Source organism: Mobula birostris, chromosome 3 (assembly GCF_030028105.1).
Source record: "Mobula birostris isolate sMobBir1 chromosome 3, sMobBir1.hap1, whole genome shotgun sequence".
Taxonomy (NCBI): Eukaryota; Metazoa; Chordata; class Chondrichthyes; order Myliobatiformes; family Myliobatidae; genus Mobula; species Mobula birostris.
In genome coordinates this window covers 38758561-38774212 of record NC_092372.1, presented here as the reverse complement: position 1 = coordinate 38774212, position 15652 = coordinate 38758561, and the positions used below count along the sequence as shown (strand labels likewise).

At 37.7% G+C, this 15652-nt stretch overlaps 1 long non-coding RNA gene across 1 annotated transcript; it reads right to left on the bottom strand.

Annotated features, from left to right (window-relative positions):
- Positions 1–4209: 4209 nt before the first annotated feature.
- On the bottom strand, positions 4210–11127 carry LOC140194568 (uncharacterized). The gene is made up of 3 exons (XR_011885247.1): positions 11058–11127; positions 9069–9198; positions 4210–5650 (listed from the first exon to the last, which is right to left on the bottom strand). It is a non-coding gene; the product is annotated as an uncharacterized lncRNA (long non-coding RNA).
- Between the last annotated feature and the right edge of the window lie 4525 nt (positions 11128–15652).

The window sequence follows — 15652 nt, the reverse complement described above, 5'->3', positions numbered from 1 at the left end:
TGATCTGTCGTGCTCGCTTCTCATCTCCAATATCACTAATGCACCACTCTTATTGGCCGCATTAGGCAGATGTCTCCTCTTCAATCGGATTGCGAGTAATACTTTCACTCGTATTAATCGCAAACAACTCATTTTGCTTTTTACCCCCTCAATAGCATTCACAACGTGGATGTTCGTTTTTTTTTGAAAACTCGGTGGCCATTTCCACACGGCACGGTTTCACAGAACATTTTCAGACTGAGAAATCTCAGAATGCAGTGATTAATCGAAGCATAATCGTTCAACTTTTTAGCCCGTCTTATTTTCCTCGGCGCTCTGTAAATTATACAGCGTCGCAAGCAGTAATCCTGCATTAAGTGCCTAATGTAAATTTTGTCATCTAAACGCGGTTATATGTTAAAATTGTTACATTCAATTACATTTAACCTAAAGTTATGTAAATATCGATCGTGCTTATATAAAGCAAAGATAGTAGATACTATGTTCAAACCGTAATATTACAAATAACCACACAGCCGACTAAAAGGGCCGACAAGGGATCAGTTCGATTTTATTCAGCTAATGCTGAACGGATTTACTTAGTTTTAGCAAATGAGATGCTAGATGCTTTCTTTATCTAATCGCCTTTTCTACTGTTACTTTGTTCCTAGTTCGGATTATATAAATATGAGGATGATGCAAATAATGACAGCCCGCTCAGTACGGTTCCACGGTGTACGGCGGTTCTTTGTGTACCGTGCCCTCTCAAACCGCACACATTACTTGTTCGCGACTCTCATTAGCATGGACAGCAAATACGAGCATTTCGTCTTTTTAACACACTATATACTGGACGAGGAAAGCCCTTTTCCACTCGTGCTGCCAAGATGCTCGATTAAAATGAGCCAACAATAAACTCAAAACACAACACCGTATTTGTTTTATTTCCTCTCTTTTCTCCTTAATCGACTATATTTCAGAAGCAATGAGCTATTTAGCATGTATTGCATTAAAAATTCAGACAAATAACTGATACAGGGGATGGTAGACCCGGTAAACCAGCGGGGATTGTGTTTCTTTACATTTTTTTTCTAACCAGAAGTTATTAAGGTTTCATCTGTCATTTCCATGTGAATAGTTAACGCGGCGAAATCAATAGCAAACGAATCCATAAATCATCCATTATGTCAGCACAGATCAAAATATCCCGTCTGCTATTACAATCAATAAACTATTTTCAAACAACAGAAAATATGACAAACACATTGTAACCGATTGGGAGTTTTACAGGTTCGTTCCCGTCCTCTAATTGTGAACTAAAACAAATTCCATGCAATGACCTGTTAGAATTATAAATAACAACATCTCATATAAACCAACAAACATTGCAATAGTCTACTGTCAATCATTTGTATTATTAGTATTATGCCGTTTCCGTTCTGTTCGGTTTGCCACATAAAAAACGCCCACAATTATAACTGAAATTTTTATTCCATAGCGATGTGTTTATTTCTTGTTGCACTGTATAACATAAATCTATCAGATGCCACAACTAATCTGCAGCATGTTACGTCCACATTACAGTAGTAGAGGTATTAAAAGTACAATTAAATCTTCGTAGATACAAAGACGAATCATTATGGATCTGGCATATTTGTTGGAGAGCACTGGCAGATGTTAGCAAAGGAAAAGGTCAACGCAGAATACAGCCCGCGTTCGCAAATGTATTTTCAAACGATTTTTAAAGAAGTAGACTCACGGCTTGCTCAAGCGAGCTTGAACTGTGCGTGTCAGTGTATGAGAGCGTTTGTGTAAATGTATGAGTGTGTGTGAGTACATGTTTATGTGCTACGTGAATGTGTGAGAGACGGATATTTTTGCAGCAGGTTACTACTAACAATCTGCACAACTATCTTCCCGACCCTCTATCACTGACACCTAAAGCATTTGCATGACGAAACGTTTGTGCAAGATATTTTCATACAAATATCACTTTAGTTATAGTTAGTTAAGTTCATCTGTTAACAAAAAACGTCATTGGATACAGTAGTGTCTGTGCTTTGACAGTAAATAACTCCACATAAAGCTTTGTGCATTTTCATTATTCTTTTGTTCTGCCTAAACTAAATGTAGATGACATTATTACGAAGTTTCTCATAATTATTGCGCAATATGTAATACATAGAAAATCCCAAATTTATTTTTCAGAAAGTAGAACTGACTCCAACAAGTATGTTTTCTGCTTTTTCTATAATGGGGAGGGCAGCCGACCAGAGCACCCAGCACCAAATGCCACAAGGTGCAGTTTTAAAGACACTGAAATACAAGTGCAGTGATAAATCTAATCCACTCTTTTATTATTAGCTAATCAAAAATCCGATGTCCATTAATAATTGAGAAGGAACTCACAATAATGCAACTGACGGCTGCCGAACAATATGGACAAAGCCCAGTTTCTCCCCACACAAATAAAATGAAATGCTGATACATTATCCCTTGTCATTCAGTTATAAATTGGAATTATTTAACATTGTTTTGTTGCCGTATTCTTAATAAACTTAATTAGTTTTGGCAAGGTTAACCCAACCGTTCTCTGTGTGGCTGGGCGTTTCTACTTTAATAGAAAACTCGCCCACTTGGAAACAACGGCATCGTTCGTCGGTTTACAACCAGAACTGGCGGCTCGACTAGAGTCGCATTTAGTATTTTAACGTTGCTGCTTTAGTCACTAGAATTCGCCATTTCCTCCTTGAAAATGGAGAAGAGGTGATACTTAGATGTCAAAACTGTAATCAGTCAGCACCTAGTGTTGTTTTAACTCTCCATATTATTCTGTTTAAAAATGAACAGCAGCATTAAGGCGGGGAACTCGTCGTAAAGAACCTGTTTCTTGACAAACCACGAATCCGCCCAATGATGCAGACTCTATTTGTATTAAAAAGGAAAACAGAAAACCACGCGAATTTTCAGTTCATAAAATCTGTTTATTGAAGAGTTCGCCTAGTACTAGTTAGTAATCTTCTGAACGGCTTAAAGGAAATGCATCTTATAACTTCTAAAAATGCCCATTTTCTTGAGTCACCGACTTTGCCCTTTTTTTTTCATTTACACTAAAAGGAAAGTAAAACGCCTGGTCAGACGAGGTTTCCTCCCTCCCCCGTCCCCTTACTTTTCATCTTGTGTTAATAGCAGGCCGCCCCTTCCCCAACCCATCCAGATTTAAAGCTAACATTCTCCTTTACTCGTAGTTCCCCTAAAACTCAAAGCTGCAGGCTTGAAAAATTGCTTTGAGATTAGCCAATTATGTGCCATTAATCACTAATATGTCCAGGAATAAATCACAGAAAATGTTGTAACTCGTATATCCTTCTATTCCTATCTTAAATAGCGGTTATTACTGAATATTACTGTGTACGAATCACCTGATCTTTAGCTGAAGAATTTATGCTAACTGCACGAAATAATGCTGGAGAGAAGTTAAAGGTAGACCAATAGATAAATTGATTGATTGATATCACAATAGATTCTCAAAATTGGAAAATCAGAAACGAATCAATTTTAAAACTAAATTCCAAATGATCGGTGTCAGTTTTTTTTTTAATTTTCATCTTTTCTATTCACAATGGTACCCTTAAAAACGTTAGAAGTTCGTCGCCTGAGTGGCTTGATAAAGTGTTGCCAAAGCGTTTGAAATTCCATCCCTTCCCTCCCTCGAAATTTACATTCGTTGCTCTTGTTTCCTATATGATTCGTTCGTTTAGCTCCTCGAATTCAGAATGACGACTGTCAGTCATTTTTGTGCAAATGGAGAGAGAAGCAAGCCTTAAATCACGGATTGAAGCTGCGTACCACGAAGGAAATTTCATAAAGAAAAAAAAGCAACTAATTGTACGGCTTCTGCTCTTTTTGCCGAAACAGTCTCTTTAGTCGGTGATTTTCCATTAACGGGCACTGAAAAAACTTTCAGATAAAGACAACGGAAAACATGAAGTGGCCCTGATATTCTACTAATCTTGTCGACAACAGAATTAAACATTAAATCTGAAATAAAATAATTTCATAAATAAAATTTCAATCCAATGAAATACATTCAAACACTTTTCTTACAGAATACAATGGAAACAAAGAATTGGAAAAACAATTTTATGTAATCATTTATAAGTGATAAATAGCTGATCTCTATGGATTTTCAATTGTATTTCACTATTGATATCACGAAAATTATGTCATAAAATAATACAACTCTACATTCCTGCCTTTCATTACATTATTGACATAAATAGTAAAGCAAATATAGTGAAATTAAAGAGATTTTAAACATGCAATATATTTACATTCCTAATATTTGCATTCTATTCAAACTAAAATATTTATTTACATTATTTCCGTACGCTACTGTTCTTTGCGTTACAAGAATGTATAAGGCTCATTGATAAAGGTAACCTGTAGCAAAGCTATCAGTTACTAATTCATATATACAGCATACCTTTTCTGCAAAATAAACATTCCCTTCATAGTTCCAACCCGTCCTGTGGCCCAACATTTTGGGAGATGGGGGGAAAAGCTGGACCTTCCCTTGATTAAGAAATCTTCGGCAATTTATTCTGTTCTTTTCTGTCTAATACAGCCCAGTGCAGGTGGCCGGCTAAACCAACACTGAGTCTTTTCAATAGCACGGCCTCCCTTCTAGTCAAGTACCATATAATTAATTTTAAGTTACTCTGCGCACCATATTATTAAGATCAAAATCAAAAAGCAGTGTCAAAAAGAATTGATTTGCATACAGTTTTTCGTCTTTTGGTGTCGGAGTGTTAGAAGGGTTATAACGTTTATCGCAAAATATAAATATTCAGGTTAATATGGATATGCTAGCAAGACTATATTTAACATTAAAAAGTGTTTAAAATCTGCCAAGTATCGAAGGAAAACAGTCGCGTTCTCCACTAACCAGGCTGCAGAATCTTTAATGAAAACACAGACGAATCTGAGGGTTATAATAGGAAAATTCGCTCATCTTTAGATCGACACCATTGTTGTTTGCAATTCCAATGGCTTAATATTAAAACACACTTAAGCTTGCCTTGTCTTTCCCCTCAGCCAGAGGGCGAGAGTTAGAAAAGGCAATCGTCACAAAACATTGTTGCATTTCAACTTTACCTCACAGCATACTAACATCCTCGCAACCGGTCCCTCCTCCGGAGCAAACTCGCCATCTAGTGAACCGAACGAAACATATACATTTGTGTTCATGTTATGGAGATATTCTGCGGTCTGATACCGCCCCCTAACGCGGCTCCGTTAATAATAAAAATAAGTCGCCTGCTTGTACTTCTTTCCGTGAAAACATTCTGAAAATATCAGTGACTCGGATCATTCTGTGATCTATATTGTGATTCCTAACAACAATTATAATGTACGATTTGCTGAAACCAAAGTGATTTATTAAGAACTTCACACAAGATATAAACGTTTTAATTACGAATCGACTACATTCATCGAGTTCTTTTTTGTCTTCATTTTCCAAATGCTGTTCGGTATCACGTCAATTTTCTTCTGGAGTTATTCAAAACAATTTGTAAATAAGTTTCCTTTTCAAGTTTAACTTGTGATTGGTATCACTGGATCATTTCATCGTGTTAGTTCCTTCTAGTGGACAAATTCGGTATCACGGCTGTACAAAAACACGACAAGAAACTTTAGTCATCGCACAGAAACAGACCATTCGGCCCATCTAATCCATACCGAAATCTTTAAAACTGTTTACTCCGATCGACCTCAACCGGGACCATAGCCCCCCATATCCCTACTACCCACGTACCTGTCCAAACCTCTCTTAAACGTTGAAATCGAGCTCCTTGCACCACTTGTGCTGGCAGCTCATTCTACACTCTCACGACCTTCTGAGTGAAGAAGTTTCCCCTCATGTTCCCCTTAAATTTCTCACCTTTCACCCTTATCCGATGACCTCTGGTTGTAGTCCTACTCAACCTCAGTGGAAAAAGCCTGCTTGCATTTACCCCATCTGTACCCCTCAATTTTGTATACCTCTATCAAATCTCTTCTCAGTCTTCTACATTCTAAAATACACAGTCCTAACCTATTCAATATTTTCTTATTTCTGAGGTCCTCCAGTCCCAGCAACATCCTTCTTTTTTTTTTTTTTGCAGTTTTTCAACTTGGTTTACATCCTTCCTGTAGGTCGGTGACCAAAACTGCACACAATTCTCTAATTCAGCCTCACCAACATCTTATTCAACTTCTTCAACATAACATCCCATCTTCTGTATTCAATACATTGATTTTAAGGCCAGTGTGCCAAAAGCTTTCTTTACAACCGGATCTAACGTGACACCGCTTTCAATGAATTATATTCCTATATTCCCAGATCCCTTTGTTCTACCACAATCTTCAGTGCCCTACCGTTCACTTTTTAAGACCTATCTGGTTGGACCTACCAACAGGCAAAACCTTACACTTGGCTGCATTAAATTTCATCTGCTACTTTTCAGCCCATTTTCCCAGTTGATGCAGATCCTTCTGCAAGTCATGATAGCCTTCTTCACTGTCCACCACACCCCCAATCCTGGTGTTATCCACAAATTTGTTGATCCAATTTACCACATTATCTTCCAGATCATTGATATAGATGACAAATAACAAAGGACCCAATACTGAGGCCAACAGCCCATCACCATGCATAGGCTCCCAGTCAGAGAGGCAACCCTCTACTACCACTCTCTGACTTCTCCCACAAAGCCATCCTGAATGCCAAGTGACTGAACCTCCTTGGCCAGCCTCCCATCCGGGACGTTGTCAAATGCTTTTATTAAAGTCCATATAGACAACTTCCACTGCCTTGCCTTCATCTGCTTTCTTGGTAACTTCCTCAAAAAACTCTATAAGATTGGTTAGACATGACCTACCATGCACAAAGCCATGCTGACTATCCTTAATCAGTCCATGTCTACGCAAATACTTATATATCCATTCCCATAGAATACCTTGTAATAACCTTCCCACAAATGTTATCAGACCCATAATTTCCTAGTTTCTGGTTGGAGCCTTTTTTTAAACAGCTGAACAACATTGGCTATCCTCCAATCCTCTGATACCTCTCCTGTTGCGAAGGGTGTTTTAAATATGTCTGCTAGGGCCCGGTAATTTCTGACTACTGTGGGGTCCAAGGGAACACCTTGTCTGGCCCTGAAGATCTGTCCACCTGATTTGCCTCAGGGTAGCAAACACCTCTTCCTCTGTAATCTGTACAGGGTCCATGGACTTGATACTGCTTTGCCTCACTTCCACAGACTCGGTATCCATCTCCCAAGTAAATGCAGATGCAAAGAATGCATTTAAGACCTTACAGCAGAAAGTCTTGTTAAATTTTTAATGTTGCAACAGCATATTTGTCATATAAACTAAATATTTAGTTATTGAATTAAATTTGAATTAAGTATTCAGAGAGATATACAACATTGAGTCTGTGCAGATACTTGCACTCATGCCACAATTAATACATTTTATTCTCCCCACTTTCTTATATACTCCCCTCATTTCTACCACCCACCTAGATGCTGGGACCAATTTAGAACATGGGAGGAAACCAGAGTGTGTGAGTGAAATTGGAAATGGATTTTTTGTCACAAGAACTAGGACACGGAAAATATTGTCTTGCATATCTTACAGCATAGATTTGATTTATGAATGTTTTGATCTGTAGATCAAATTATTGCACAGTGCACTGAGGAAGTACAAGACAAAACAATGGCAGGATGCAGAATAAATTGTAACAACAGTAGGAAAAGTGCAGTATAAGTGGACATAAGACTATATGATATAGGAGCAGAAGTAGGCCATTCAGCCCATTGAGTCTGCTCCGCCATTCAATCATGGGCTGATCCAAATTATTCCAGTCATCCCCACTTCCCTGCCTTCCCCCATACCCTTTGATGCCCAGGCTAATCAAGAACCTATGTATCTCTGCCTTAAAATATCTCTGGACAGTGTAAGTCAAGAGTACATCTTGTCATACAAAAGGACTATTCAATAGTTTTATAACAGAGGGGTAGGAGCAGTCCAAGATTTAACCCTGGTCAGAGCTGTGAGGCAGCAGCTAGCCTGGCTGCATCACAGTACTGCTTCTATGTCTTATCAAAAGACGTAATATAAAAGTGTAACAATTCCTTAAAGATGCTGAACGATGTCAACCAAAATGCACGATTCCCAAAATAGAACTGTATTTAGGTAGCAGCCTTAGTTAAGTGGGTGACAAAGGTAGCTAATGTGGACTATGAGCACAAGATTGTTGCAAAATTTGCGTTTAGAATAGGAAACAATCACCATTAGAAACACTGAACACAAAATTACTCTCAACATTTGTGGTAGTGTCTGAAGTGAGTAAACCACATAAATGAGATGCATTAATTTACCCAGGTGTGCTAATGGTGTAAAGTTAAATAGGGCCTTAAAAAGGCTACAAAAGGACTAAGACGGTAACTGGGCAAAAATATGACATAAGGGAGTGTTGATAATGTTAAGGACTGTAAGGTAACTGACATTGGTAGGAAACACTATTTATTTTCAGGAATGAAAGGTGAAAGTATAGAAAAATGCAGTTTGTTAAAAGGAATTGTTTTATAGGTTTGATGCCTTAGCTGGGGAGTACAGATGTAGTCAAATTGAGGATTGAATTAAGAAGCAACTTCTTTACTTGGGGTGCTGTAAATCATTGTGATTTCATGTCCAAGGTGTGAATAATGAGATATTTAATATATTTAAACTTGTGTGATAATATTTTCTCTATTTCAGGGAATAATGTATTTGGAGAACAGGTAGACAAGTGGAATTGATGTCGATGATCAGTTTTTATCTTACCAAATGGTGAAGTGAGGCGGAGGAATTCCGTGTCCATTTATGTTCTTAATTTTTTAAAATTTTCTTATAATTTTATGTATTTCTGATAGAGCATTTGTTAATAAATAGAAGAAAACATAATATGAAAGAAAATAGGAAAAGATTTACTCAAAATATACTTCACATGAAATGTTTAACGTATTTCATGTTTATTGTTTTTTTGTTGTAATTTTTACCACAAAAGTTCTTTTTCCAGTGCTTGCTTTTATTTCAGATTTCCAGCAACTGTTCAATCTCAGCATTGCTTTTTACTGTCTGCATACATCCTCTTCTGTTTACACTCAGTGACCACCTTATTAAGTACACCTGTAGACATACATTAATGCAACTATCAGCTAATCGTGAGGCAGCAACTCAATACATAAAAGCATGCATAAATGGTCAAGAGGTTCAGTTGTTGTTCAGACATCAGAATGGAGAAGAAATGTGATCTAAGTGACTTTGACTGTGGAATGATTGATGGTGCCAGATAGGGTAACTTGAGTACCTCAGAAAATGCTGATTCCCTGCTATATTCATGTGCAACAATCTCCAAAGTTTACACAGCATGGTGCAAAAATCTAAAAAACATCCAGTGAGCGGCAGTAAAAATGCCTTGTTGATGAGAGAAGGCAGAGGAGAATGGCTAGACTGGTTCAAGCTGACAGGAAGACAACAGTAACTCGAATCACCATGTGTTACAGCAGTGGTGTGCAGAAGAGCATCTCTAAGTGTACAACACATTGAACCTTGATGTGGATGGGTTCCAGCAGCAGAATACCAACTACAGTCCCACTCTGATACCTAATACACCCTTCTCCACTCCTATACCTAATGAAGTGGCCACTAATTGTATGTGTCCTGTAGACAAATCTGCCATGATGTATAAACCTTCAGCAACTTGTTTCATTTGACAGTATCCATGTCATTCAATCTTTCTTGGGCTCTACTCTTACAGAGACATTTATTCTGTCCCCGTTACCCCTCACATTCTCTGCAACTTGAAACACATCCGTTTCGTCACTTTTCCAGTTTTGCAGATAGATTTCCAAACTCAGAATATCTTTCCCCACAAAAGGTATTTGTTATAATGTGGAATGCATGTTGACTGTTAGCAAATAGCATTTGAAACAATACTTGGGATTAGTCACTAATTCCTTTGTTTTCCCTTTCCTCTGAGTGATGCCCAGCCTTACAGCTCCACAAATGGGTCCATTAACTACTATTTTAAACAGAATGTTGATAGAGGTTATAATGGTCTACCCCTAAAGATTTTAGAAAAAAATCTTTTGCTGTGAAGGTGAAGTCATTGGTTATATTTAAAACTGATGTTGATAAGTTCTTGATTACTAAGGGTATCAAATATTATGGGGAGAGGCACGAGAATGAGGTTGAGAGGGACAAAGGATCAACCATGATAGAATGGCAGAGCAGTCTCAATGGGCTGAATAGCCTAATTATGGTCTTATGGTCTTATTACAGCTTACTGCTGACAATTTAGACCATATGTATTTACATGGATGCCCCTCTATCCCGAGGCTGTGCTGAGGAGATATTAAACCATAGTGGAACTCATAGTGGTTGCTATTATTTTAATGGGCATCCTGGCAGATGGCATTGATGTTAAGGTTTCCCAATAAAAGCCATTGATATTCCACTCCCTCCATAGCTCTTAAATCCTTACTATGAATGCTGTGAAGAAATGGAGGAAGTTTGTCTGGAAATGTCTACTTTGTGACACCTTAGCTGCCAGTCAGACTGATTCCAGGTGTTGATATCTGCCACTGTGCATGGAGAGAAGCTTATGAAGTTAGCTCTGCCCAGGCAGACAGACCATAAATGATGATAATGCCAAGATAATATCAGCACTAGCAAAGTGATCTCGATAATGCCATCTATTCAAGAATGTCCTAATTAAGAGCAAAAAATTCAACAGGAAACAACATGCCACTGGTAAAATATACGACCATATCAGAGAACATAGTAGAAACTTGCTGAAGACAGGAGTGTTTAACTCAACAATGACAGAAGATCAAAACAAAGATGAACTTCTGTTTGGTTTTGTGGAACTGAAAGTAAGAAAGAGGCTATTTTGACAAGCTAAAGATGGATAAGACTTTCAGTTTCTGAGATCAACACTTGTTCACTGGGAAGTTTGATGGATAGAATGCATGTGAGATACTTACAGCTAGGGAAGTTCCAAGATGTGACACGGACAGGCTTTGGGAAAATGGTAATGACACTATAGAGCCTTGTGAGTCCCGGAAACATGGCAGATGGATAACTTCCACAAGAGAGGGGAACATGTTCATGCTCTGGAAAGGTATGTGAAAATTGCAGAGCAACCATTTTGCAGCAAATTCCAAAGAAAAGGATTATTTTCTCATAGACCCCTGGAGCAAATGACGAAGAACTAAAGACAGAAGAATCTCTTATTATGAACCTTATTAGGTTAAACAATTTGATTTAAATATCGGATACTACATTCAGTCTGAAGTCTGGCAATGGCTTAAGATTTTCAATGCTAACAGACATCATTGAGCATAACAAAAATAACAAAATTTACTGGGATAACAACATCCATCACCAACAAGTGGTAAGATGATCAGAGAAAGAGTGGTTAATATTGAAATACTTTCGTTAGTTAGAAATGGGTTAGGATAAAGTAGGATAAGAAGTATTGAGTTAGATTTGTCAATGCAGTAGATGTAGTATAATAATCCAGTGCTGCTCAAATTTGGACAAGCTGCAGTTGGTCTAGACAGCCTCAATGTTTCCATAACAATGACATAACTTAATGGCTCTTATGGATCATTTCAGTGGTCAGACAAACAATGGCTCTGCCACAATCTGGCTTAGATCCTGACTGGAACAAAGTGATCAAGTGAGACCTGTTTAAATTGAAGCAAATGTGTAATGAGGCAGTGTTCATGGGTTTATGGGCCATTCAGAAGATGACGGAGGGGAGGAAGCTGTTTCTGAATGGTTGAGGAGGCTCCTGTACTTCCTTCCTGACAGTACTAATGAGAAGAGGATGGTGAGGGCCCTTAATGATAGCTGCCATCTTGCTGAGGCACTACTTCTTCATAATGTTCTGAATGGTGGGGTGGGTTTGTGCCTGTGATGGAGCTGGCTGAATTTACAATCCTCTGCAGTCTCTTACAATCCTGTGCAATGGAGCCTCCATATTGGGCTGTGATGAAACCAGTCAGAATGCCTTTCACCATACATCTGTCGAAATTTGCAAGGATCTTTGGTGACAAACCAAGTCTTCTCAAACTCCTCATAAAGTGGAACTGCTGCTGTCCTTTCTTTGTAATTGCATCTACTGTATATGTTGGACTCAGGAGAGATACTCTGAGATGTTGACAACAAGGAACCTAAATCTGCTCACCTTTTCCACTGGCAACCACTTAATGAGGACTGGTTGTTGGACAGGAGAGGAAATGGAAATATATCATGGCACCATTTTACCTAGGTAAGATTTCTTTCTGTTTAATGTGTGATCAGAAGTAGCCATTTTAATTCCTGTAGCTCATTTCTCTAATTCACAATTTACTTTCCCTGACTCCACATTGTTATTCTCTTATTATTTTGTGATTTTATAATAGACACATGTTGTTAATATCTTCCATATGATAATGATGTTCATGATATCAGGAAGTTATGGAATACTGTGATGACTCATTTATTAAACCAAATCCAATACAACATTGCTTCATAATCATTTTAACAATACGAGCAAACTATGGTGAAGCCAGCCCCTCTAATTTGCATAATCATCATTTGAATCTTTGGATTGCATTTAAAATTTTATGAATAAATAAAAATACTGAGAAAGTGGATTGTGCAATAGGTATTTTGAAAAGTGGCATTATGGAATTATTTTTCAGTACAAATACTGAATAAACTATTGGTTTGTTTAATGTACATAGTACATGCCCCATTCTGGATCTTGTGGTGTCTTGAACCACACTTCACATACAAATTTCGATTTTTTTTATGTTTAGATTATCAATACATAACAAGAAGAGCAGTGTTTTTTTTATATGTCTGGACCTGCATCCTCACCTTACCTCATTTCTGAGACCTGGGTCACTGAATATTATTCACTTCATTTTCCGGTAACTTAAATAAGGAAGAAAAGTGCTTCCATTGCTGGTTCCTGAGAGGAACTTGTCTATTCTTCCCTCAAATCTGAAAATAAAATGTGCACTATTATATTCTAGTTCCTGTCTCTTTGTCAATGTAATATTTCGATTTTAGTCTACCAATCTTTTACAAATGTTGTGTAGGAAAATTTTGGGTAGTACAAATATCAAAGCAAATATAATATTTGAAAGCCTGCATCTATTTTATCCAACAAAAGTAAAATACTGGACTCTTCAGAAAATTGTACATTTCTTACTTCAGATAAAATTGAATTTTAACTCATTTTCTGTCCAATCCATTGATGACAACACAGAATAATCTCCTTTTAACAAATAAAGGCAGAGATTGAATTATTTCAAAAACAAACGTAAGACCAAGAGAAAGTCACACAGCTAAGAAAATGTGAATCACATAGATGGCCCTGTTGCAAGGCTAATGCTCCACGTTCCCATTATATTTCACGAAGTGACTCAATGACAGAACCAAGCAATTATTGAGAATCAAGTCTTTTTTTTATTAAGTCTCTATAGCATCCATATATAGGTCGACCTGTAGCAAGGTATGACTTTCAAGAGCTTTTACAGTAGTGGAAAGATAAAGGAGGATGTGTAAAGTTACCTGAAATAAAATAAACCAGCACATGAAATAACGGCCAAGCTAAGATAACTATAGAGAATAGCAAGCTGGCTTCAGAAAACTCTAGTTTGCTTTGAAAAGAAAGTTCTTTTCCTACTGAAAATACCTCAGGCCTAATGCAAGCACTGCCACAAATGCTAATGGTTTAGAATAAAACCAGTAAAATATCCAGTCAGTCAGGCAGAAAAGGAGTGAAACAGTTAACATTTTATGTGACTGACCTTAGATTCAAACTCTTTATTTCAGGTTTATAGTGTCCATCATTTGTGGCTTTTCTATAAACTGTTTAGGCCCTGGATCCATTTCTGTGATACAACTGTTCAAAAAGGGTTACGCTGAAAAGGAATGCAACAAGTCCTGTTTGTGCTCGCTGCTTTATTAGGGGCAAGTTCTAAATGCAACTTAGATGACCGATTACAAAGTGACCTAATAAGAAATTTCTGTGTGACACTAGCTAAAGCATCAGCTCAATACTGTTCATGCTGGTAAACCATGTGGTTGTTCACTGGGAAACCCTCTGAAAACTGCCTTGTACCAATTCTGTGACACCAGGATCTACCTACCCAAACAAAATATTTAAGGGTTGAGAGCTATTGCACCAAATGGTGCCTGGAAATTCAGTGCAGGCCTCTTGTTTGCTGCTGAGTGGTAACAAGAGCATATTATTCAATAAACTATGCTTTTTTTTGTGTTTTTCTGATCAATTTTACAAACAATGTGTCACCTTCACTCTGAAGAACCAGTGCTGCACTCTGCAGAGCAACTATGCAGCCAATTGTTTTTAGAAGTCACATAATTAGTTAAATAGACATCTGTTCTTGGAGTCCTTGTGCAGTCAAAATATATCTGTACCTGGAAGGTCTAACTGCTAGTGAGTCAGTATCTTGGCAAAAACTACACCATGAAGACAAAAGAAAACTCCAAGAAACTCCACAAAAAGGTTATTGAAAAGCACAAGTCAGGAGATGGATACAAGAAAATTTCTAAGCCACTGAATATCCCTTGGAGTACAGTTAAGTCAATCACCAAAAAATGGAAAAATATGGCACAGCTGTAAATCTGCCTAAAGCTGGCCATCTTCAAAAACTGAGTGACCATACAAGAAGGGGACCAGTGAGGGAGGCCACCAAAAGACCTATAACAACTCTGGAGGAGCTACAAGCTTCAGTGGCTGAGATGGGAGAGGCTGTTCATACAACATCTGTTGCCCAGTCACAGCATTATGGGACAGTGGCAAAGAGAACGCCACCATTGAAAAAAATTCACATCTACAAAGTGCATCTACTAAATATGAAAAACGTATTCACCCCCCTTGGAAGTTTTCATGTTTTATTGTTTTGCAATATTGAATCACAGTGGATTTAATTTGGCGTTTTTGACACCATCAACAGAAAGACTTTTTCATGTCAAAGTAAAAACAGATCTCAACAAAGTGATCTAAATTACTTACAAGTATAAAACACTAAATATTTGATTGCATAAGTATTCACCCCCTTCAAGTCAGTATTTAGTAGATGCACCTTTGTTAGCAATTATAGCCTTGAGTCTTTGTGGCTAGGTCTCTATCAGCTCTGCGTATCTGGACACTGCAATTTTTCCCCATTCTTTACAAAACTGTTCAAGTTCTGTCAGATTGTGAGTGAACAGCTATTTTCAAGTCCAGCCACAAATCCTCAATTGGATTGAGGTCTGGACTCTGACATGGCCACTCCAGGTCATTAACTCTTTTGTTTTTAAGCCATTCCCGTTTAGCTTTGGCTTTATGCTAGGGGTCATTGTCTTGCTGGAAAACAAATCTTCTCCCAAGTCGCAGATCTCTTGCAGACTGCATCAGGTTTTCCTCTGGGGGGCGGGGCAGGAATACTCATGCAATCAATTATTTTGTGTTTTATATCTGTAATTAATTTAAATTATTTTGTAGACATCTGTTCATCTGTTTCCACTTTGACACGAAAGAGTATTTTTCTGTTGATCAGTGTTAAAAAAATCCAAA